Below are 23,862 nucleotides of genomic sequence, written 5' to 3' on the forward strand. Positions count from 1 at the left end.
ATAAAGTCCAAAAATCAAGATACAAAGTAACAGTGTAACATAAGGGGCCAACTCCTCACCACAAAAAAAAAAAAAAAAAAAAAAAGGCAATAAGGGGAGACACGGGACCCGTGACATTTGACATTGGACTCGTGAAATAGGACGATGAACTGAGACTGACTGAAACCAAAAAAAAAAAAAAAAACAGCAAACCAAGGCACACCTGAACAAGACACAATGCCTGAAGGGAGCTGATTGGTAGACACAAGGAGCAAGGCTGACTGATGATAACTGGTGGAGACAACGACTTTAAGAGCTGACTGGAAAGACATGAACAAAGGACAAAGGAAAAGAAGGTCTAACCAGAAACAAAATTAAATCCAATCAAAACAAAGCAAACACACAAACCATGACAGCTAAACACGTTTTAGTAGCACATTTTTGAGTAAAATATCTGCTAACTTATTTACTAGCTCTACGCCAAATTACACAATCATCATTAGAATTCTTTGCAATAAATTAGTCAACAAATTTCAGTCAAATAGTTTGTATGGTGCAAAGCATGGGACAAGTAACAGGTGATATGTTTATCAATTATTCATGAAAACTCTAATCCAGAAAAGTGTACCAGTGACAACAGCGCCAAGGTTTTGTCTTGGTCTAGTTGTCGTTGTTATTATTGTTGTTGTTGCTGTCGTATTTGTTGACAAACTGACCATGCTTGGCCAAACGCAAAATGCAAAACTCAAGCGTCATACTTTAAAATAATTTTTGTTTCAGTTGGTTTATCGGATTTATTTAAAGTGAAACACAATTGGGCACGCACACAAATATCACATCTTGAAGGAAAAGGAGAAGTAAAGAAAGACCGTTAAATAAAGTTAACATTACAAAATACACATGAATTCCTGAGGTTACAGACCCGACAAACATTTATTTTTCGCCAGTCTCAACTAAGAAATTGAAGAGGCCACATCCATTCAATTTCAATAAAATCCAATCATTTATAGTATTGGAGTTGGATTCTTTAGTTTCTGAGTTGGACTTGTTCTGTGATGCCGCAGTTCATCATTTTGGTTGTAAATGTGTTCATCCCTGTGGCAAACCTGCTTACACACTTTGCACAAAATCTGTCCGCGATGGTTGACCATTGTTGTAGACCACCAAGGTAATCCATAGTTGCCATGGCAATGACAATGATACTATTGTTGTGAAGATGTTTTTATCGGATTGAAATCACAGCGCAATCTACCTTAAGCAGTGGAAAAAAAAAAGCTAAATTCCACAACAAATATGAATCATTTTGTTGAAACATTGACCATTAAAAGTTATGACCCTTTTTAGTCCAGCATTCCACCAAGCATCAACATATGAGCAGTCTGGCACTGTTAACGTCGACTCCACTGGAAAGCTGCAGTTGTGTGCGGTGTTGATTTTTTTATTTTTTTTTGTCTCCCATCTGGAGCCTCAGAATACAAGGTCTCCATTCTGCTTTTAGGGAATAGCCTTGGCAAAGATTACTAAGTATATAGTTGGAGGGGGGGGGGGGGGGGGTGTTGGAAGCAGCCCTCCCCTGATCCTCTGCCGTCCCTGTCTGCCATTCACACTTACTGTGATAGATGAGCTTGGTGGGCAGTGAGACATGACCGGCATCAAACAGCAGTAGTAAGCTAGGTATCAGTGATGAGGATAGTACTCTCGGATAGCGTTGGAGGGACAAGAGCGACTTGGACCAAAAGGAAAATTTGCTTAAATCCCCCAGGAGCTGTCAGTACAGGAGCCGCCGGCACGCAGCGCGGCTTTGATTCAGATCTTTGCATCTGAAGAGCAAAGACAAAGCTTCATCAAGATTCACCGAACATGCTTCTCCACAGATTAAAGCTCTCGTGGCGTTACTCATATTGAATACAAAGAGGTTTGTATGTATTTTTATTTCAGAGATGTAGAGTGTGCTCTACTGATAGGAAGAGTTAATGGATATTGACTTCACAGAGGAGATATGGCTGAGCAACAGTTGTCCTGAAACATTGATAGGTATTGACCACTTTTGAGAAAGCTGCTTTTTCCCCAGGCTATAAACACAAGTATCGGCTAACGTGGTCAGGATTTTGAAAATGCATTTTGGAATTCGACTCCAAAAATTTTTGTGATCGCTGTCAAGAATAACATGGCAAAACATGACTGCCTTACAGAGGCTATCGTACGGTGGCGTGCAAAGCTCCGGTGCCGCCCCGGCCGAAGATATGTAGTTTATATTATTTTATGCCCCCGAAATAAAGTCGGGTTTGCAATCGATGCCCGCCGGAGTCCATATGGATGTGAATTTCGATGGGTTGGTTTGGATGGTGTGCAGGCAAAAGGTAAAAATGCAGGGAAGCAGGCAATGGGGCAGAGCTTCAGGGAAAACGCAACAAAAGGTGTTTATTAATGAGAAGGCAAAAATGGGTGAAGAACTCTTTGGTGCTTTTTTTGAAGATGAGAAGCAGTGGCGTTTTTTTGTGTGGCTGCACAGGGCGGCATTTCTGGGGGTGGCAGCGCTACATGAAATGGATTTCTATTGGCGTCACAACATGCCAATCGTTGGCGTTTGTTTGTTGAATTTGCACCCCCTTGTGGAGTCGCCCTGCATAGCAGAGATGCGAGAGGAGGCGGGAGGAGGGAAGGCACCAGAGGGGGTCGCGCACAGCGTACCAATCAAGCCAGCAGCGCCACTGATGAGAAGGGAGTATTTGTTTGCGATAGCTTTGTTTGGGTGTTGTTTTGATGTTTCTTGCCGGTCTATGTTTGCGAAGGCTGCTGCTGGTCTTTGTCCGCCTCTCATGTCAAGATGGTCTTTGACTCCCAGGACATTTGTTTCAAAGTGTAGGTGGTCTGTGGTGTGGTATTTGTGCAACTTGTGATTATCTTCAAAGCTTTGTTTTGTATACTTGGCACGGTGTTGTATAGTGAGTCTCAGTGAGTTTGGAGGCCCGTGACGGACCTGCATAGTCCGTCAAAGAGCGTATATATTGTTTGCTTACTGTGGTTTCTTTGATGATGTACTGGCAAGTGATCCGAATGAAATGAGTTTGTATGTTTGTGACGTGTTGTTTGAATGACATAGACGTATCATATACGCCAAGAATTTTGGGTAAGTGTATTTGTTCCATGGGATTGCTGTTGATGGAAAGATGTGGAATATGTCTGTGTTTAGCGCTGTAGTTTGTGAGGAGTGTGGCTGTGGATTTGGTTGGCGCTATCTTGAGTGTGTTTGTGGTGAACGAGTTGTTTACTGTGGCAAGCTATGGCTGTAGGATTTCTGCTACTCTGTCTGCATTATGGTGTCGTGTACACGTGTGAATGTTATGTCATCTGAATAGGAAGATATTTCTAGTTCTGGGGTATCATGCATTTAAAAGGTTAAAGAGTGTGAGGGACAGAACTGAGCCCTGGGGGACTCCATCTATTGGGGGACTGCCATCTATTGGCATTATTGTGTACGTTTGTGTTGTCAGTGGTTGTTTTACGAGGGGACACTGTGCCTGTACCCCCCCGTGCCCCCCCCCCACCCCACGGCGTATAGTTATCACACAGTTTAGTCAGATACAGTACTCTATGTGTTGCATTGCATCACTGACGTGGGCCGTCTTGGTAAACTATCACAATGTTAAGTGACACTTTTTTTGCAAGATACCAGTTTCCGAATGTGGCGAGATCAGAAGTATGCCATGGATCTGGTTTCAAGTAGTCCATTTGAGTTTTTTTGTTGTGTTTTGTTTTGTTGTGTTTTACTCACTAAGGCTGGACAGACACTGCATTTCCAAGTGCCCTATTCCTATTTCATGCCTTTATCTGATTTCACAAATCACATGCAACACACTCTGCAGATTTGTTGTATTTTTGATGTGCCTCAGCTCAATTCGCAGAGGAAAAGGCGTGAATATTTGTTGACATGGACTTCAAAAGTGATATGACCTGCAGAGAAGTGTACATCAAACGCCACCATCCTAACACTTCCTGTGCTGAAGTCCACTTACACTGCTGTGTGCTCCGGTAACCATCTATCACCTGAAGGATTTGCATGTGTCTACAAGAACTAATGGATTCCGGGGTTTAAACACGCAACACACTGGAGAGGAAAATCTTTGCCATTTGGTAAAAAGTGGACATGCACATGGGGGGTTTATTTGAGGGCAGCAGTTTTAAATGTGCGCAAGCAACTAATGCGCACATGCTCGCTTGTATACTCAAACTCGGGGCAGAGGCTGAGTGATAAGCGGCTGCTTTGGGTTGGCAGTTGTGTGAGTCTCGGAGGAAACATGAGCTTGACTAATGTGAGTGTCTGTTTAATAAGCATGCTGGTGAGGGGACGCGGGGGCTCAATGAAGGGGGAAGAGTTTGTGGAGAGGACGAGCCCACGGGAGGCATCCGGAATTATAGCTGATGATACGTGAGCGCCACCTAGATAGCCCGCATTAAGAGGGGGAGACAATGTCCTGTCTTCGTCGCTTCCCTCCAAGCAGACCGCCTATCACGGCATCGTTGGATGACGCCTTTCCTAACCCTGTAAAACCAAACAAATACAAATACAATCATGAGCCAGTATCCATTTACCTCATCGCAAACTCATCACCTTTACGCCCGTTATGACTCGTCGCGGGGAGGCGCTGGTGGCTGAGCTTGGAGGGCTTTGTGAGCGTTTCAGTCAGGCTGTGCAGCGGCTACGGCGTGCCGTCAGCTGGGTGATAAAACGTTTAAGATACATATCGCAAAATAACTTTGATAGACATATGACTTGCGGTGATCGACTTAAATAGATTGCATTCATCCAGGTTTTGACAGACAATGTGAATAGCCAATAATAATGAGAGTTATCATTGGCTTTGACGATGGCTACTCAACCAGTTATGTGGCGTGAATAGAACCACGTCAAGTTAGATTGACGCAACAGGCGCGAATGTTTGTATCGCCGCAGCCGTGTACCTCAGCAGTGGGGAAAAAAAGAAAACGAGTGTTCCGGAACAAAGGTCAGGAGACACAGCAGTAGGCTCGAAACGAAAGGCCCGCCCGAAAGGTTCGGCACTGCGTGCACTGTATGTCGAGTGTATGTTCACAAAACATACACCTTTTTTACCACCGCCCGCTAGATGCAAGACTTTCCAATCCCAGACTGGATAAAGGCCAAATCCCCCCTGAAAACAATGCTCGCACGCCATGTCTTACGATGAAAAATCGAAGAGACACACAGCTATCACAAATGCAGTATCGTATTGTATCCCGAAACGCACGCTACCGGTATGAGCACGATTGAAAATAAAGGATTCAAGTGGTTGATTAAATTAACGCACCCATGTTACCAGTCCCCTGGGCGGAAATTGGAATTGGAAGACTTGAAAGCTTTTGCCTGGTCATGAATATATTCTGCACGTGCTTTCATTTGTCTGACACAGTTGTATAATGTTCCATGTCAATGGATATTTCAATTGAATGTAACGCATAACAGGGAACATTTAAGATTGAATACAAAAGTGATTTCTTATATCTTGATGGGAATTGTCGTGAGTAGGATTTATTCCCATATCCTCATGCATTTCGTTGAAACCGGGCCGTGGTGCAAAAAAGATCGCGGAGCGCTGCCTGAGAGAACTGCGCCAGATCAGCCGTTGCACACTGTAAGTCTTTAAGTTCATGCTGCAGTGAGGTCAGTGGGTCGAGAAAGAAAATAAGCACCAAGCAACAACCTCTGGTGATCTTTTGAGACCGAGATCCAAGTCGTTTGGTGCACCCTGTCATGGTCAGTGTTTCTATTTCGATGATTTTTCATCTTCTTTCATGTTTGGTCTTCTTTTCCTGTGTCTGTCTTGCTCGTTGGGTGTTCTTTTGGACCTGTTCTCGTTAGCCCTGTTCCTTGTGTCTCCCAATCAGATCCCTCCAGTCACTCGTGTTTTGTCCAAGTGTGCCTGGTTGTCTTGTCAGTTAGCTTGTATTTGGTTTCCTGGTTTCTTTTAGTCTGGGTCTGTTCATCGATGTTGTTGCTGTAGTTGCCTATCCTTTGTCATGTTGTGTTGGTGATTTTATTTCTTTGTTTCTGGCACTTTGTTAAGTTAGTATTTGGATTTTTCCATGATCCTTTTTTTTTGTAAATAAATACCTTTTTGTCTCCCTGCTTCCCTGCATTTGGGACCTCCACCCCTTTGCCGACTCCACCACGCAAACCAGTGCCTGTGACATACTGCGTCTATAAATAGTTGCATTTTATCGTTTATTTTTTTTGTAGCATTCTAAGTATGTGAATTAATAAAGCAATATAAAATGCATGTTTGATATAACGTATTGTTTTCATTTAAATTCATTTTACGCCTAATTTGGTCATCAATTATTGAACCAAGAACAGAAATTGAGCGGCCTCTTGGGTTGACAGGATAGCGAAAAGAAAAGAACTGACTGTGCAATCAATGTGACTTTTATCTCCCTTTGGAGGGTTAGAATTAAGGGTTAATTCAAGGTTAAGGGCGGGTTCAAGATATTGTAGTTCTAGTACACTCACCTGTTATTAATTATTATTCACAAAGCGTCATTTCAGTGTAATTTTGTAGTTGTGAAAATGTTGGACACCACTTTAGTTCACATTCCTATTTAATAGAAAATGTTTTTCTGCCAGCCGTTATAAAGACAGCTCATGGAAAGTGAACTCAGTTTTGCTCCCGCTGCCTTTTTAAAAACATTGTTGTAGCGCGCATGCATGCATGCTACCGTTTGTTTTAAGCTAGCGTATGTTTTACCATGCCTGCGCCCAATAATCCGGTGCGCCTTATGTACGTGTTAAACACAGAAATAGACCCCGTAACTGAGACTGCACCTTTTAATACGGTGCGGCTTATGATCGTGAAAAGACGGTATGTAATGTGTCTTATTGTATCACGTCACCCTTCACTGTGTTCCAAATAATTAGGCCGAGGCTATTTTTGTTGAGTTTCCTAAATACTGAATGCAATTTACGGTAAAATCACTTTTTTTAAATAATCAACAATTATATAAGCTTCTGTAATAATTGGGATATTCCTCCCCCACTATCCATTTTCTGTAGTGCTTGTTGTCAACAGGGTCACAGGAGAGGTGGAGCCTATCCGAGCTGGACCACCCTGGACTGGTTGCTACTCAATTGTAGGGCTAGAATTGGGATTTTATCGAACACAACCAAGGTTTTGTTGTCGATTAATTGTGTGCAATTAAAACCAACGCTAATGCCACTGTAGTTTAATTTAATGGCCTAATATTCATTAGTTTAAACATGTTTGTGGTGTGTGTGAATAAATAATTACAATGTCAGATTACAGAATTGAAATGGCCAGGGAGACCAACAGGACATTGCCCGTCGTAAAACAAATATTCCCTCCATGCAATACATGGATTGTTGCTCTCAAGGATGGACCTTTGTGCCGTAAAAGCAAATGAAGTAGCTGGTGAGATGGTTCAGAATAATTCAGTCCTGGCCATTTGCCCCTCGCTATCAGCCGTAATCAACACCATCATCTTATTTCATTTGGAGAGCTGTGAGCTGCACAATAAAATGCTGAGGATCACTTCCTCGCCATGATTAACAGCCACAGAGGCTTTTGGATTTACATGAGGTCTTCCCATAACGAGGAATTCTGCTGCGCTCACACTTAACGCACACGCACAGAGGTAACACAAAGCGAAGGTTGCCATTCTTTACCCCACCCGCTCATGCGCTAATGACACAGTGAGGATCAAGGAGCTGTATGCAGATGAAAGAGGACATGTGGAGGATTTACAATGCTTCACAGATCACTGATACGCGTGGCATAAACAGTAGTGCGGCTGGGGTTTGCGCCACGAGGGATTTGGGATTTAGTTTCCTGATTCGGCGTCATCCTCTTTTAACTCGCAGCATTAGAGAGGGAGAGAGCAAAAATCCCGCTGAGGGCCACAGGAGCTCCAACCTGCGACATCTAAGAATAAATGAAAAAATAAAAAGGAAATTCAAAACTCTTGGTTTGGATTTGCAACGCTCGCACACAGGAAGTACACACTATTTGCTCTTATTATCTCTGGAAAGCCCGATGTGTCCTCTTAAGTGGCGCTTGAGCACAACTGTATAATTGTCCATTAATCAGAATCTCGTGAGTGCTTGTCATCTTAAGAATCGGATTATTTTAGCAGATAATCAAGGCTTTCGTTCGCTTTTATGTCTCCGTGCGTATAATGTATCTTCAGAGAGCGACATATGGTACGCAATGTGTGGCAACCATCGGAGGACATTTCATCATCTCATTAAGATCTTTGCTCCAGCAGTCCCAGCCCCCTTTCAAATGTTTACCCCCCAAAACACAACATAAGCTGCTTAAATTCTAAAAAAGACATGGTTTCTTTTTCCTTTGGGGATCAAATAATTACAGCAAAACAAAACGCTTCTGATGTGGCTTCACGACTTGGGAGGTTTGTGCAAAGGGTCCACGCTAGCCCAGCAAAGGGTTATATGACAGTAAACCGGCTACATATTTGTCCCATGCGCTGTTTGCAGGAAACAACTCCATATACTGCGTGTGCTGTATTTTTAATGGTATTCATGTGCCAATTCTCGAGCAAACAATTAGCATGGTTCATTTGTTCAGCATTGTTGGCTGCCTGGAGCCCGGCAGCACTTTCTGCACTCCCTGATCGCATTAATCAAACTGTGGCTTACTCATAAAAAGAAAAGAAAAAAAGAAAAAAGCATCTGAAGACGATTTTGTGATTAGGGAGGAATAAGCTCCTTAATAAAAGCCATTGGAATCAGCACTTGCGGCCCACGGGGACTGTGAGAAAGCAGAAGCTGCCATATCTGAACGGACGGTAATCTCACAGCTGGGGACCTGGTGGCCAATTATTGGGAGGAAAGCACCATATCCGCGTGCATCTTCGAGAACCTGAGCTGGATGTGGTAATTACGTCTCAAAATCACAAGCCATCGATCTCTCCAAATGTGTTGTTTGCCACCGGAATAAGTGAGCAGACGAGGATTGTTTCGTCGTCTGCCGTCGTGCGTTGTACTGAAGTGGCGGTGAAGTCACGTTACTAATCGTGGGCGGGGGACAAATCTCACCTCAGGTGGAAATAAACTACCTGAATGCCCTTTCAATGTTGTTGCCCCCTCGCTCGCCGGGCTGTCTCTTCAATTAAAAGAGAATTCACTACAGCGCAGCAGCGAAGGCTTCATCTTAACTGGGTCACAGCAAATCCAGTCATATGGTCCCGGCACATCGTGTCTCTTGCTTGTGCACCGGGTAATGCCACTGAGCTTTAGATCAGCGGCACACACGCTGAGTCACACGCGCACACGCACACAGAGGCAGGCCAAGTCAGCTTCAGATAACCTGAGGAAGGGCACAGCGATGGAAGCAGTGACTTGTACTCTCTTTTAACATTCTGCCCTGTGCAAGCAGCCAAGCATTATCGCATCGCGGCTGTTAACTTCCAAACACTTGTCCCGAGTGTCATTTCTGAACGGATTGGAAATGACAAATTACATTTGCTGCACCGGTTCGCTTGCCTTCTGATGGTGATGGGGCGGTTATAACTTGCTTGATTAAAACGAAAACAAACCCAAAAAAAGCTGTTTTTAAGAAATGATTGATTTCTTGACTTCATTGGAGTGGTTAAAACAACATTTTCTGGAAAAATGTGCCTCAAAAATCTAATTTGCAGTTCAAACCGTCAACGTGGATGACACAGCAAATCTACTTCATCTAAAAAGGTTTTGCGAGCGGTTTCGATCCCGGGGACACAATCCTGATGACGAAGCAAACCGGGGACCGTCGTCGTTGCGTATCAGGGCAGGTGTTGAGCAGGCGGTGAGTTGCACACACTCTGACAGAGACCATCTCGTTCGCTGACTACAGCTTGGCCTCGACTTATTTCGAGAAGTTTCGAAAGATGAAACACACAACTGGATTCGCTGCAGTCCGGAAATCCGACCTGACGACTGATCCAGAACTTCTAAAGATTGCGTATCAACCATGTACTTCGTGACTTCCGTTTCTTCGCCCGCTTACATTTCTCTGTTTCCTGAGAAGTCGAAGCTTCGTCCGAACAGCATGCAGCAGAAACGTAATCGACTTCGACCTCTTTTTCGTGGCTTTTTCTGACCATGAAGCAACCCATGACGATGCTATCCATCCGTCCATTTTTTCCAGCGCTTATCCTATTCGGGGTCACGGGGAGCTGCTGCCTATCCCAGCTGACTTGGGGGAAAGAGGGACTACGCCCTGAATTTGTTGGCCCTCAATCGGAGTGGAAATAAAGTAACAGACAACCATCCATACTGTCACTGAGTAGGGATTGATCCCATGCTGTCTGCACGGAAGTCAGGCGAGCGAACCGTTACTACATCATGCCAGCCCGATTTGGATCTGCCTTGCAACGTGTGGCCAGGGAAACAATGAATTACGATGTCCTATGTATTGTCCATGCATCTATCCATTTTCCGTCGCGCGACTCCTCACGTGGGTCGCGGGTGTGCTGGAGCCTCTCCCAGCTGACTGTGGGCGAGAGGCGGGGTACACCCTGAACTGGTCGCCAGCCAATCGCAGGGCACATAGAAACGAGCAACCATTGGCACTTCTAGTATATGCCATGCCAAAGCGGTGGAAGCGCCCCCATTCTTTTTGTATGAAAAGAAAATGCTCGTACCGGTTGAATTCAGCGAAACTGCACAGTATCGTCGCCCCAGGACAGCAAACAAATAAACTGAACAGACAGAAGATGACAAACAGACCCGCATTTTGCAAACCAAAACAGAGTGAATTCACCAGCGAAGTGACACTCCCGTGACAGGAATGAAAAGCTCAAAGAAGTGTGAAGAAGTGTGACACGCTCACATTGCAAATGTGCCCAATTCCAAACAACATCAGTTAACTGTCAAGAGGACAGAGCGTTGCGAGATGAGAAACATTTTACAGTTATTGGACGTTTTTAACTGGTTTGATGAACTTCAAGCAGCCAATGTGTTGCAAAACATCTGCTTTTACTTCCCAAAACAATTATCAACATTTTTGCCTATTTCTTCAAGGATGATATGGAACAAACCAGAAAATGAATCATAATCAATTTGAAATAATGTCCTGTTTTTTAATAGCGGGGTGGGCATTTTTATTTTTTTTTAAATCCAATTCATCAATTAATGGAAACAATTGACAGATTAATGAATTATTCAAATCTTTTTTTAAAGCTGGGGCAGAAAGTCGACGCCGAGTAGTCCAGAACGTGCAGTACTTAATTTATCTGTGATTTAGTGTTGATGTTGTTGTTTTGTTGAATTGAATTTCTGTGCTTTTTTTTTTTTTGGAATATAATTTGTCGTCGTTTTTTTTTTATTTGAATTGAATTTCTGTGCTTTGTGATCGATCGCATGTGTGTAGTGTCCTGATTAAAATACATTCACAGCCGAGTGTTTCACAGCGCAAATCCCCTCGTTTCGGCCTTGAGAACTTTTCGATGCAATTTCTGTTCTTCGAGTTCCAGTTCATATCAGAGCTCTCCGAAAAGTTGTTTGTGTCCCGTCTGGAAGCTTTTTGGACTCATTCAACATGGTGGCAAGTGTCTTACTCATTCTGTGCCCAGTAGCAGCATCTCGACTCTCCCGAGGATGACAAATGATTCCGTGATTGTTTGAGACTGAGGGAATCGCATCATTCTTTCACATTTCCCATCAGCCTCTGACACACCCTGAACTGTTTTAGACCGCCTTGAGCATCTGTCAGGGGGGGGAATGGCCTTCGACGATTCCAATATCTAGCAGTCATCTGCAGCCAAATGAATATAGACAAAGCATATGCAGATGACAGCCTGCTTTACTTCCTGGTCTTTAAACTTATTAAAATCCCCAACTCGGCAAAATGAGGACATGAAATGCTTGGAGATAAACCATCCAGCAGCTAAACTAGAACAGAAGCTGTTCTACAAACAACAAATACTCAGAGGCCTCTAACACTGATCGTGAACTCCATATCATACGATAAATATATCAAATCTGCTGTCAACATTTGATCACTTTCATCTTAGCTAACTTGCAAAGTTACTGTCTTCGCTCTCATTTTGACAGCTGCGGTTTTCTCTCTGCAGGATTCCGTCAGTAGCCTGCAGCTTGTTGTAAATGCGACGACTTCGACTGCTCCTTGGTGCTGTGAGACCGCCGCTGTGCTCGTCTTCTGTCCTCTCATCGTTGGTCACAATTTCAATTGACTTGACAATTATGTTATTATCGACGGTTAGCTGGCACCCGCTCATATCCTTCTTAGCCTCTCAGCCACAGCGAAGCCTTTTAGATTATTTGGACAAGAACGAGACGTTGGAATTTGACCTCAAAACGAAAACGGCAGAAAACACAGAAAACACCTTTAGTGGCGTTCAATGTTGCTGGACTAGCCAGGGCGGCTGTCATTGGCGCAAATGTTGCCGACTGCGTCAAGGTTTTACTCAAATTGACCAGTTTTGAGTTCTGAGGCATACGATGGTTTTTTTTTTTTTTATCGTTTGATTTGTTTGTTCAAATACAGACTGCGGATAAAATACACTGCGAGAAAAAAAATACAATAATACAATTTAAATCATCATAAGAGTGTTAGTCCAAGTCAATTACACAGCAGGTGACTGTCCAGTTGGAAAGCAATAACAATGAGGACTCAGTTTCACGGGATTATGCAAATGAGACAGGTGCAAAGGGAAAGTTATTCGTAGGACAACTGCTAATAAGGGATGTTGTTACAGGTGGTGGTCAGAGTCCGTTTTCCTCTTCTCACCCTTTCTGGTCGGTGCTTTTTTCCCTTGCGCATGCACACCGGAAGACTTTCAGTTCTTCCTCAGCACTGATGCTGTCGCTCGGGCCGCCACCTCCCCTGAACCCAACCGAGCACCCGTGGGACATTATGTGGCGTTGCCGACAAACCATGTCGCACCACAACGATCCAGTTGTCGGAATCAGCCCGTGATCTACAACTTGGCCACTGATTTTGAAGATGATTTGGATTCAATCCTCAACGGGTTAACGAGTAGGGGTTTTACTCTTTTGCTCTGAGTGAATTTGACTACGTAAGCAATGAATGTATTTCATTAATCCTGATCTAAGTGATCAAATTGTTCCTTTTTAATGGCAGCGTAATTTCTCCCTGGTGGTGCCATTTCATCTTTAGAATGTGTGCAAAGCCACAGCGTGCGCTCTCGCAACGACACTTGTTCAGATACATTCATCTCTCAAGATGCAGAACACAATGGAGCTCCTCACGTTGCTTAAATTCGGTTACCTTGACAACTGACTCCTCCGTGCGCCATGCAAGCACCCAATTTTGCCTTTTGATGGTTTTGTCCTTAATTTTTCCTCTCATGAATCAAGCTCAATGAAAAGGATAGTTACAGTGAAAATAATTGTTATCTTCCCCTGTCCTTTGGAGTGTGTGTGTGTGTGTGTGTGTGTGTGTGTGTGTGTGTGTGAGTGTGTGTGTGTGTGTGTGCGCGCGTCTGCTGTGTTCTCATCAGCTTGGAGTCAGTCACAATGGAGCCCAGTGAAGAGGTAAAGTGGTTAAAGATCTTCTTTGAAAAGGAGACATCTTTCCTTTCTGCATGAGCATGCACTTTTCTTTTAGATGATGAAGAAAGAGTGGCTCAAGTCCTCCTGGAGATGAAAGCGATGTCCGCTCCTCTCTCCGGATTCATTACTCTCCATTGGGGTGACTTTTACACACAGTCGCCAACGCCACATCGTCTCTCGTGTGTCACATCCCCCTTTGTGGCTCAATCAAGTCTTCTTCACGCAGAGACGTCGGCTGAATGGATCACAGGGATGCTCAAAGCACTCTGATGGGCAAATGGAGACAAATTGGCTGAATTTGAGGGACGCTTGTTACGTTTCACTGACTGGCTTCGTCGTCTCACATCTCAATGTTGAGGCCTTTAACAGTTAAACGAGCGGCCAACAATTTTATGTCTCGGGAGTCAGGTAAGCCTGTGTTTTATTTTCATTATTAGTGGTTTAGGAAGTCGGTACACTGGATCGTTTTCTTCGTTGCTTTTTGGCGGTGTCCACTCTGAGCCTTTTGCTGCCTACGTTTAAGTGTAAATAATTTGTCTTTTGTTTGGACTGCAATTGTTGTGGCCTTGCCCGTCCTTGGGAGTGGGGAAAGACGGGAGCACCTTTCACGTTATTTACCGTGACACAAGGGGACATTAGAAGGGACAAAGCTCACTAATGAGCACCTCAGCTGACTCACCTAGTGTAACTTGGCATTGCTACTCAGGTAGTCACGGTCAGAGTCGATAGCACTGACTCTTCTCTATCTGTCACCGGTCATCTGTCCTCGCCGCACTCAGGAGCGGAGAGAAGAGGTAAGATGAGGAGAGAAGAGAAACTCCGACTTGTCCTGGCTCTATTTCACGGATGGGAAAGCACCAAAGACATGCAGGCTGACATGTTTGGCCACCAACCTCATCCTCATAAATCCTTTAGAAATTGACGGAGTGATTTAAGAATGAGGTCCTAAATTCTGTCGCAGTTGGGGTAAACCCACTGAGCTACGGAATGAGATGAAAACCAAGAGATTCAAATGTTTTGTGAGGCGATCATTTAATGTGAATGTTGAGAATGACGTGGCAAATTTGGCTGTTTTCAGCACTTCTAATTGCTCAAGAGGCGTGTGTTTGGAAAACCTGAACCTAAATTAATTTCAGGTTCACCTGCTAGAAATGTGAGGGGAAAATATATTCTGCTGTACACCTTGCTTCTTCTCGACGTTAGGGCGCTTCAGCAGCCCGGCTAAGTAATGTGCCTAAATGGCGGCCATGTTGGTGGGCGCAACATTCCCGTTAAAGGTGATGGACATTGAAAACAAATCAGAAATCATTTCTCAACCGATTTTCATGAGTTTCATTTTTTTGTCAATGTCAATCTGCTATTAATACAAAACATTTGGGGGGGGGGGGTGGAAGGAGCCAAAAAATATTCTTACCTCGTAGGGTTATTCCCAGTTCCTTTGTTGTGATTGTGAGGTGTTGTGTGCAACCGTTTCCAGCCAAATGTGCAGTCATCCGTGTTATTTTGCTTTTCGTGCCATCCACAAACATGGACTCCGCTGACACTTTGCCCCTACTAGCTTAGCGTCGCCGCAGGCACGCAGCTCATAGGGGATTGTCGTACCTTCCTATGGTTCATACTGTATCTATAACGGCAAGAGACCAACGAGCGGGAAAAGCATCCATACACTTCAACCACTTCCAAAGACGGACAAGCTTGCACGAGACGTATCTTGGGGAACAATCGTTTTCGAGGATTGTAGGTCAATAAAATAAGCACAATTTGTAGTGAAAATGATATGCGAGTGGCAAAATACAGCAAACAGCAAAATTCTACTTCATTTAGAGTACATTTTCATTGAGTTGAATTTATTTGTGTGTGAAATTCTTGTTTTGCTGGTTATGTTCTTTGAACCCCGTGATTTTGTGCGCAAGTGACGCGTGGTTCGTTTTGTGCACAAATAAAATATATACCCATTTTGAATTTGAAATAAACCACATTGTAATATTCCAATTACGAAGGGTTGCGTGAACGCTCAAATGAAACTTGCGGGGCTTCGGTACCTCCAACAAGGTTCAGAAGCACTGATCCAAATGTTTCCTTTCGGCATCAGATCAGTTCTCAAAATGTATGCGGCTATGGTGGTCACAAGGGGGAGCTTGAAAGTGACCCAGAAGGCATGTTATCCTCTGTTAGGGAGATCTTACATCCACAGAGAGCATTCACAAGTGATTCTTAATTAAACATAATCAGTACTGGCTTAGTGTGCATATCTGTCTCGATAAGGCATAAGAGCTCTCCTGGGTAAAGCGAGAGCGAACATGCATGCGGGTGGATTACGATGAGCTCCGGCCTCCGCTCGCTTCCGTCTTCTGTCCTTGTTCGTCCTCGACAGGCCGGGACACCCCGGTGACTTTACTTGCTGTGGATTTCTGTCCTGCGGTCGTTAAAGAACTCCCAGTTGCAGCCGCTGCGACTGACATTTGAAGCCCCGTTGCAAATGACTGACTCGCTTTCGGTATTGCTCCTCCAAGAGAGCTGAAAAATATTCTCATTTGCTATCTGAAATGTGTAAATATGTGTGTGTGTGTGCGTGCGTGCGTGGGTGGGGGGGTGTGGGGGTGTAAGTTTTATTACTGCAACGGCAGATGGATAATGGCCCTAAATGATCGAATATTTTCTAATTATCAAATGTGGACAGCTCCAGGCAGGACTGCTGAGAGATGAATAAAAAGTCAAATAATTTAACACAGCACGCTCTGCACAGTCCAGAAGCATTTCAAGTTTTATGTCAAGGAGAAAACAAACATGCAGGTCAGATTTCTCTTAACCCCTGGTAAATGTAAATTCTCCGACAACAATTGACAAATTTCCTCCTGTCCCCATAACTCAACATGAATAAAAAATAAAAAGTTTTACTTTGAAGAGGGGAAATGCTTTTTAAAGATTTCTGTCTATGTGTGGACCTGTTCTGAATGGAAGGTATTAATTTAAAGTGAGAGTATCACATCTTACCCTTTTCTTGACATTTTCCCCAAAAATCTCACACTCCAAGAATGACATCGAACGGTATGATGCTTTATAAAAGAGATTTGGGGGGGGGGGGAACAAAACAATAAAAGCTGTCTCTAAGAAAAAAGAGTTGGCCACATGAGGCACATTTTTTCATTCAACTCATTCGATTCAACGAAGAATGCACTTCCCTTCACTTCGCTCTGCCGAATTCGAAGATTCACACATCAGTTGCAAATCGAGATTGTGTCGAGCTGGTGTCTGTGACCTCTCAGAAATGGGTGTTGTCATCTTGGGAGAGAATTCTGCCATTAGGGAAAGTACGCAGGCCATCGGTCCGGATAACCTTGTAGATTTGAAGACTCCGCCTGTGCGGGGGGCTCCGACGCCAGCGCGATGCCTCCGGCACGGCACGGCCTCCGGCTACACATCTGCCTCCAATCGTTTATTGTGCTTTTTTTTCCTTTGTCGTCCGTGTTCTGCTCCTTGTGACTGAAAACACTTTGAAATTCTCTTTGGAAGGTAGACAAATCACCTTAATGGATTTGATCTCCCTGTATGAATTTACCCTTTTAGCTAAGTGCTCTGATGAATATGTTCAAAAAGTGAACATTGTGAGGCTGTAGTTTGCCTTTTTCTTTTTCATCCTTGCACAGCCGTCATTTTCCTCTTTTATTGGCATTCTGCCTTAAATGCTTCTTTAAAATAATAATAGCTCCACTTGCAGTAGTCACGATGTATACTCAAGGTTGCAGTCAGCTACATATTTTTTTTCTTAATGGAATTTCATTGGACTCCATTATTTGCAATGGGTTCGTAAAATCTTTTTGTTGTTGTTGTTTCCATGCCTGCATCCTATGGAGCAGAATAATGCTAATAGAAGGAGTTCAGTCATGGTGGAAATCTACATGGATGTTCGTACTTTAGCTGAAGTTGTACAGTAATTTTCCTGATGTGTTGCCTTTTTTCCACTTCTCCTAATTAAGAGTATTTCATCTGTTTGATGTTCGATGACGAAACTGGATTACCCATTTGCCTTCTCGAATTGCATTTGGCCAGCGACTGAACATGTTGCATCACTAAACACGTCACGTGACTCAAATGATCGATTCATGAATGGCAGCGCACAGGCTGCGCAACATAATGAGCTCGATCATGCTTCTCCAGCAAAGTGCACGCTTACTGTGGCCGGCAAAAACTAGTTACGACCGCGACTAAGATTCTAAACTAAATTCAGCATATACTCGGCTGTGTATTAAAAGTATGCTTTTGTATAAGGCCGACAGGACAAGGAGTTGGTGCAAGCGTTATGTGGGGCATTATGCAAATGACAGTGGATTCAGGTGTTTTTGCAGCTCATGCATGAGAATAGGGTTCATTTCAATAATATAATCATGTGTATGCAGACGTTTTTCCAAAAGGCAAATAAACAAAATCTCATGTTGAATCTCAGGCCTCCCCTCCTGTCCCCACACGCATATTGTGCTGCACTCATTCAGGCTTCAGAGTCACTTTACATTTAGCCATCCCTTGATCATATGACTAAAACGTTCCTGATTTGTGGAGTATTTTGAGATGTTCTATTTCTTTCTGTTGTGCAAGATGGTTGTGATCATTAATAAATGGCAGGAAAGACAATTGTGCAACACACCTTGTTTGGCTGATTGTGTGCGTGTGTGTTCATGTACGAGAAAGGAGGAGGAGGGCTTGAGGAGGGCTTGAGGGAAGGACCTGCAGCTAATTGATTGCTAATTGACATCTGGAGCCTACCGCTGCTGATTTAGGTTAACGCTGGACGGGTTGGCAGCCAATCGCAGGGCAGGGATAGGCAAACAACAATTCACACTCACATTCACACCAACGGCAAATTTAAAGTAGTCAATGTACATAATATGCAAGTTTTGGGAATGCGGGAGGAAGATGCAGTACGCAGGGGGGGGCAGGGGGGGGAACCCCACGCAAGCACAGGGAGAACATGCAAACTCCACAACCCTGAGACGAGATTCAAACCCAGAGACTCTGACTGCGAGTCAGACGTGTTTCTCGCCATGTCCTGAAAATACAATACAAGAATATTGCTCATGGCGGGACAGATAAGGGATACTTTCGTTCATGTGCATTCAAAGGACATAAATAACAGTTGAAATGTTTGTAATGCAAGCCTACATGATCGAATGTGCGCATAATTCCACACATGCACACAACGATGAAGCGTGAAAGCATCATCGACTTTGCCACTTTTGTCGACTACGGGAAAATGCATGATAATGTGATCCTTTGGGAGGAGGATGCTAGAAAAACCCTCCAACGTATTCATGGATTTCCGCATGGTAGGAAAATGGATCATAAAGACAGAATACACATTCGCTTTATGTTTGTGTTTTTATCACATTACTGCAGATTGTGTGAAGGCGTGTACGTGCACGTGAGAGTTTGTGTGATGCAACTTCATCCATAGTGTTCATTCAGAGGCTCGCAGGCATACATGCACACACAATCCTATTATGTGACACAGAAAGCTTGGAATGTACTCATCTTAATAATATGCAGTGCAAAGTATTTTTTTCTGTTTTGAATTAATTCAGTCCCTTTTCATTCGTGGCATGCCGGTGACAAACATGAGAAGTCAGGAACGGTGGCACAATGGATCGCTCACATCCTGTCAGAGCAAAGATGGGCGTGACTCTGCTGCCACCGGCTGTCGACAAATAGAAATGCACGATTTCTGTCGGCCGACCACATTGAGGCACTGTGTACAAAGCAAGGTTGGAATACGAAAATAAGGAGTGGTAGTCAAATCTTTATTGTGTCAAGTGACTGCATATAATGTTGAACAGTTTCATATTTACTGAGAAATGTGTGTGTGTGTGGGAAGGGGGGGTCGGCAAAAAGTAATTACGACCGCGACTAGGAGTCATGTTTTATATGCGGCCGGTAACAGAAGGTTTTCACTCATCCAGTGAACACAAAAGTGAGCAGTGAGTCTTCCCCCCCCCCCCCCCCCCCAGAATGTCAATTCCTGCACGTTTTCATTCGGATCGTGCAGTCGCACCGTCTCACGCGCAGTGGCGGCCCTAGCTTGGATGGCGCCCTGTGCGTGACCCACCTTTAGCATCAATTCGGAAGCAAAAGAAGGCTGAAAGCGGCAGTTCGAAAGGGATTCCGCCTTGACCGCGATCAACAGTGTTGGGGAGAGTACTACTTACATGTAACAGGATGAGGTCATTTCATTTTCCCCAAAAATACGGAATTGTAATCTATTGCATAACTGGGAGAAAAGGTGGACTTCCATTGCAGTGGCTTTGGGAAATTTCGATGATTCCAATTTTAGTTACCTTTAGAAAAATAGCCGCAAAAGCTCCGATTTGTTTTTTTTCTCGTTTCAATTTGTAGTAGTAGCAGTTTGTGTGCTTTTATTTACTTTGTACTATGACTAAGGTTTGTATTTTGACCATGCTATAGCTGTAACGGTAAATAAACCAAAAATGAATATAAGACAGAGGATTTGTCTGCGATTCCCGAGAAACACATTTCTCTTCAACACATGCGCTTGAGGATGGATGGTACGTCACCGCGCTTCAGTCCTGCAGGGGGGCATCGTCTCAAGGGGGCACGAGTGCCGATTGGTAACAGGTCATACATATCTTTGCAATCCATGCCACGTTCGTATTGGGGAAGGGGTGCATGGTTATTATAATACGTTTTTTGTTTTTTTATGTATCACTGGTAGCCTGTTATGGTGACATCACAAAAACAACAACAACAACAAAAAGTTTATCAAGTTTTGTTCTGTTTAGTTAACTGTTCCTGAAAAGAAAAAAAAGTGCTGAACTCAAATTTAACCACCTTTAGTGTGTTCAGCTTTGGACGTTCCACGGTATAAGACGTCAAACCAAGTGGAAAATCATCACCATCATCATCATCATCATCGATCCTCTAAAGCCCAAAGAGAACAGCAGACAGCTGTAAATTGCGCCACAAAACTTTTGGTTGGAAAGGATTTATAATGTTACACCCAATTCCATTTATGGAGATGTACGAATAAATCTTAGAAATGGTGAAGAACTCAAAATGAAGTGTGGGAGAATACTAATGCGTGGCTCTTGCTTTTCTTCACAGATGCTGAATTGATTTGACCTTGGGGTCTTTGCTAAAGCGAATGCATTCGTAGCTTTAGTCCTGAATCATTTGCTATTTTGGGTATCCTTGACTTTTGGCTCATGTACTTATTTCCTGGCTGAATTCTTCTCCGAACCTTTGGAGATATAAATAATCCCACGTTTCTTCAGGAGACATTTCACCTTAGAATGATTGTTCTTTTTGTCCTTTTTTTTTGTTTGTTTCCCTGCTAAGTGACCAGGGTTGCTTCTCGTTTAGTGATGAGCGGTATTCCATCCCACGGGAGGGAACAATTCCCACACGAATGTGGCTTGCAGTCACATGACTGGAATCCGGCAACATGGGAAAGTTGTTCCTGGTGATGACTGTCCCATTCACTTAGGAAGACAAAGTCACAAACAGCTGTCGGGCTTTTCGGCTTGAACGATAACAATCGCAAATTTATTGTTCCCCTAAAAGCCATAAATGTGTTTGGGGTCCAATGTTTGCAAATATTTTACAGATGAATTGCTTATTATGGCGCTTTGAGCAGACACGGAACCGCGACGTCCTGCTGCTACTCAAGTGAGTCGAGTGGGTTTAAAAACATCTGAATCTCCCCTTTCGTCCACCGTGAGACATCACCTCCACAGTGGAAGCTTCCATTTTGACTTCTTTTTGCACGCTCGTCCAACAGGAGCGCTCGCCACGCCGTCGCCGAATGGTCACGGGGTCTGTCGGCTGGCAAAAAGGCCAGAAGTGCTTGAGTTTTTCACACTTATTTTGGCTAATTGTACTGAGTTCGTTGGATTTGACCGAGGTCGTGATTACACGATACAACGACAAGTTTAGCCGTGAAGCTCGCCGCAATAAAAACAACACAAGCAGCAATGCGGAATCGCTAATATTAAAGACATGGCAAAATAGTCAACGTAGTATCTCAACACCTTGAAGATATTACAAAGATGTCATCTATACAAGTCTTTCTCGTTTTTCATTTCTGTACCTACGATTCACAATTCCAGTGCAGTCTGACGTTTTGGAATAAGGCGCACGGCGGTCAGCGTTGAAGATGTGGAAAGTCCGCATGAGCTGAGCGGACTGCGATGTGAGCGTTTCCCTCCCGCGGTGCACTGAGATTACAAAGATTTCCTGCTCTGCCCGAAAGTGCTGGCGTGCGGCGGAAGCTGTGGCTTAACAAGCCCGCCGTCCTCCTCGGTTTACCCGGTTAATGAGCGTGCGCAGGCCGCAGGCCGCGGGGCTCATGTTTTTAGTGTCTCAATTAAATTGCTGGTATCAACGCCGCCACGTATAAATATCTTAATACATATATGTCGGGTTTGAATTATTAAAAGATCAGAGTAGAACTTTTGTGCGCTACATGAAGGATCGGAGTTGGGCTGGAGCGAAGTTTGTCAGCTTGTCTAAGAATAGAATGTTTTATGTCTCAGTCTTTGCAGGCCTACTTCACCCTCCGTGTTTTGTCTTCGGCACCACACCTGAGCTGAAACTTTGCGTCTGTGCACAACTTTTTTTGTGTTTGTGGAAGCTTTTTGTTTGATGGGTTCTATAGCACTGACTCATATCAAATATTCTACATGCTCAAAGATCTACTCTGACTCTGTCTGTGTATTACAAGTCCAAAGCGTATGCAAAATTCTTGTCTGAAGTGGCAAGAGTGAGTTTTCATGATTTGGATCTTTGTAAAACTGTGCTGGACTACAGTGGCAATGACCTGGCATGAATCGAAAAGGATCAGATGTATTCCAGAAGATTATGATTTTATTTTTTTCTCCTTTCTAATGTATGATTATTGTTATCTCCTGGATATATTTGTACATGAATTTGAAGCATTTCCATCTTTTGCCATCGGATATTATTGACAAATGTGAATGAGAAAGCAATGATCTGATGCAAAACTAAAACCAGGATGGAAAATTGGATTGACACGGTCATAGCGGTTTTCATGAAGCGTGTTCAAATAGCGCTCGGAGTGGGTGCTAATTGTGAACCCCGCTACATCGTACTGAGAGGTGCCTCCATTTGTGTGTTTTCTTTTTTCACCTCATTTAGCAAAATGAGACGAGTACCTAACGAAGCCTCCACTCTGCACACAATCGTATCACGTAGGCTTCCGCTCAACGCTCCGCCGTGTGCCGTCTTGACCACGCTGCCGGCATGACTTGGCATTCTCGGGAGCGCCATACGCAGGTTTACTTTCTGAGAAGCACGCCCACCCGCCGCCGTTTCTCCGCTCGGGCGTTGCCGAGCAAGGCTCTCGAATGTTGGCCTTTCGTGGTCCGTCGAGGTTAAAGCCTCACCTGCCTGCAGAAAGACTTAGCAGCTGCAAGGCAAACTGGTAGTAAGTCGTATGTAGCTAACTACATATATGTAAATATAATGAGCAAGATTAACAATCGTAATGGTCAATCTAAAGAATTCATTGTATTTACTCTCACGATCTCAGGCGGAGTTAAAGAGGTCAAGTGGATCCGTCTCCATCTCCCTCACCATAATCTGCTTACGAATACGAATACGTAACCGTAACTCCAACTCAACTGAACTTTGTCTGCTAAGGTTGGAAACACGGTCGCGTTTCGCATCCGTCTCAGTGCACAAAATGAGCACGTTGCGCAAGTCAATCTAATAAGCGTCGCAATCAACGAGGACGGGAAGCCGGCGCCCTCGTCGCTCTGAGGGGACATCTGCGCCTTGTTTACCGACTGCCACCTTCTGCCCCCGCTCGACCTATTGTGTCACCGAGGGGCTATATTTCAGAATAAAAGTGGGCGCATTAGCGGCATTCAGGGGCGCGCAGACGTTTCCTACAAATCAGCTTTCCCTTGCACACAACCCATTTGCGGCAATGTACCCAATTAGCTTTGTGGCGCACATCCTGCTGGTGCCTCGCAAAGCTTCCCCGCCAGCTTATTTGTTTCTGTGCTACTGAGTCCAAACTTATTAGCCTCCTGCGGGGTATTCTTTGGAAAATGGCATCTCTTTTTTTCTGACTCATAATTCATAGAAGAACTTAGCAAACATATTACCGCAATCGTGGGCAACAGCGGAGGCCTCATTCATTTGTCAGAATGGTTAGAAGCATCATTGTACGGGCAAGCGTGTGCGGCCTGATGGCAGTCGGGTTCAAAACAACAAAATGAAAATTAAGAAATACATGTAGCGTTCAGTAGCCGGCCGGTACGGAGAGCCGCTGAGGGCGGTGGCTGTCT

This window comes from Phycodurus eques, chromosome 13, assembly GCF_024500275.1.
Source record: "Phycodurus eques isolate BA_2022a chromosome 13, UOR_Pequ_1.1, whole genome shotgun sequence".
Lineage (NCBI taxonomy): Eukaryota > Metazoa > Chordata > Actinopteri > Syngnathiformes > Syngnathidae > Phycodurus > Phycodurus eques.